Below are 3,089 nucleotides of genomic sequence, written 5' to 3' on the forward strand. Positions count from 1 at the left end.
AATTCTGAAGGAATGATTCTCTTCACTGAGCTTTTGAGATTCTTTTTTCCATCTGTCAAATTTGGCTTTTTGATGCATTCTTCTCCTCGTTGGCTTTTTGAGCGACTTTTGCCATTTGACTTAGTCTATTTTTTTTTTGCTTTTTTTTGGAGGGCAATTGGGTTTAAGTGACTTGCCCAAGATCACACAGCTGGTTTTTGTGTTAAGTGTCTGAGGCCAGTTTTGAACTCAGGTTCTCCTTACTCTAGAGCCAGTGCTCCATTCATTTCATGACCTAGCCACCAAGCCACCAAAATTAATCTATTTTTTAAAGTGTTATTTTCTTCAGTCATGTTGTTGACTCTCATTTCATAATTTTCCTCCATTGTTCTCATTTCTCTTCCCAATGTTTGTTCCACCTCTCTTATTTGGTTTTCAAAATCCTTCTTAAGCTCCTATATGGCTTGTAAGCAGCTTATTCTTTTCTTGGGAGCTTCTGGTACAGGAGTTCTGACTTTTCTCTCTTCCTCCTGTTCCATGTTTTGATCCTTTTTGTCCCCAAAAAAGGAATCCAAAGTCGGACCACTGTGCTTGCTTTTTTTCCCTCTATTGCTCATTTTGCCACTCAATTACTCAACTTTTGAGCTTTTTGCCATAGTAGAACTCTGCTATCAGAGGGCGGAGCTTTGTCCCAATTGCTGGGGTTTTTGCAGTTGCTGGAGGTATTCTTTGGAATGTGAAAGCTTCCACATGCTCCGGCACACTGGGCCCTACCTAGGACCTCCACCCCAGACAGTGATCTATATCCAAGCAGGTTAAAGCAAGAGCAATTACACCTCAGACTGGTTGCTTGATCCCCCTACAATCTGCAGGCCCTGAACTCTGTAGCAGCTATGTGGCAGTGGCTGCACAGCAGCCATGCCCTAGCTCCTTCTCCCTCCAGGGAGCAAAGGCCAGACTGCACTCCTGAACTCCCCAGTCCCAAAGTCCACCCTGCACTGACATCTCATTTTTTCCTTAGCATCTAGGGGTTGATAATTCTGGAAACAGCCACAGCTGCTGGTGATCTGAATTCCCTCCAGCTGGTGTCTGATTGTGGCCACCTTGAGACTAAAACCTCAGGCTCCTGCAGTGGGTGGGCTGGGCTCCCAACATGCTGTGCTTGCTGCTTCCTGCTGGCCTCAGGCTGTCTTCAGAAGGAGGTTAGATTCTCTGTGTCATTTTGTGGGTTCTGTAGCTCCAAAGTTTGCTTAGAGTCATTTCTTATATGAATTGGAGGAGGTGGAGAAGGAACCCCAAGGAAGTCCTGTTTCTACTCTGCCAGTTTGACTCTTCCCTCCAACCCCACCTTCTTTACCTACCTTTTCCCCTTACTACTATTTCCCTTCTTTCTAACCTCCTCTTTCCTATCTCCCCCTTACCCATCCTACTGCCTATAGGGCACAATGCATTTTTATACTTATTGGAGTATGTTATTCCCTCTTTGACCGTAAACCAATGAGAGTAAATTTCATACAGTGGTCTTCTCCCTCCCTCTTTTCATGCTATTATAATGAGGTTTTTTTTTTCTTTTCTTGTTAGAATCTTAAACTTAATTGACTATGTTGATCCCACTTTGAACCAGAACAAATGAGAATAATGTCCAAATGATGTTCATCTCCCTCTCCCCTTCCCCTCTACTATAGTATATCTTTACACCTCTTTGTGTGGTATAATTTACCTTTGTCTGCCTCTTCCTTTCCTTTTAACCCATTACAGTCCCATTGAACCCCTTAATAATTTTTTATCATCATATTAGTTCATTTGTACCCATGCCATCTATCTATGTATATCCCTTTTAAAAGTCATGATAATCATATAAATTTCAATATTGACAGATATCAGCTTCTCATATAGGGATGTTTGCTCTTATTGCATATCAAGTTATGTGCAGGTGACTATAAGTGTGTGTTTGCCTTGTTTACCTTTTTATGTCTTTCTTAAGTCTTATAACTGGAGATCAGATTCTCTATTGACCTCTGGTTTTTTCATCAGGAAAGTCTGGAAGTCCCTTATTTCATTAAATGACCATCTCCTTGCCTGAAAGATTATGCTTAGTTTTGCTGAGTAGTTGATCCTTGGTTGCAGTTCTAGCTCTTTTGCCTTACAAAGATCAAATTCCAAGTCCTCCAGTCTTTTCATGTACAACCTTCTAGGTCCTATGCAAACTTGACTAGATTTCCATGATACTTGAATTGTTTCTTTTTGTCTGCTTGCAGTATTTTCTCCTTAACCTTGTAATTCTGGGATTCAGCTATTATATGTCTTGTAGTTTTCAATTTGGGATCTCTTTTAGGAGGAGTCCAGTGACTTCTTTCAATAACTTTTACCTTCTGATTCCAGGACTTCAGGACAGTTTTCTTTGACAATCTCTTGGAGGATGTTGTCCAGGCTGCTTTTGTCATCATGGCTTTCCAGTAGACCAATAATTCTTAGGTTGTCTCTCCTGGATCTGTTCTCCAGTTCAATTGTTTTTCCAGTAAGATATGTTACACTTTCTTGTAATTTTTCAATCTTCATATTTTGCTTGATTGACTCTTGGTGCATCATAGAGTACTGAGCTTCAATTTGACTGATTCTAATTTTTAGTGAATTATTTTCTTCAGTTAGTTTTGGAAGATCCTTTTTTTAGGGAGATATTTTCTCCAGTTAGATTTTGAACCTCCTGGCCCAGTTCACAAATTTTACTTTTCAAGATTTGTTTTTGTCAGTGAGACTTTTTTTTTCCAATTCCATCACTGTAGATTTAAATTTATCTTCTACCTTTCTAATTTGGCTTTTAAAACCTTTCTTGAGCTCCTTCAAGAACGCATTTTAGGCTAGAGAACAATTCATATTTCCTTCTGTGGTCTCAGGTGTGAGAACAGAGTCCATGTTGTCCTCCATATTTGGTTGTTCTTGATTGCTATAATAGGCTTGGATCGATTTTCTCTCCTCCTCCTCAGCTTCCTTCTTTCCCATTGTGATTTTCTATTTCCTAATTTCTCAGGCTGGGTGCTAAGGGCCTGGTTGTTGACTTAGTGTGCTGTAACCTCTGGGTGTCTAGACTGAGGCCAAGACAAGGATTATCA

Source organism: Petaurus breviceps, unplaced genomic scaffold, assembly GCF_028583685.1.
Source record: "Petaurus breviceps papuanus isolate PSGF00001 unplaced genomic scaffold, PetGlider_PUasm1.0 41, whole genome shotgun sequence".
NCBI classification, from domain to species: Eukaryota; Metazoa; Chordata; class Mammalia; order Diprotodontia; family Petauridae; genus Petaurus; species Petaurus breviceps.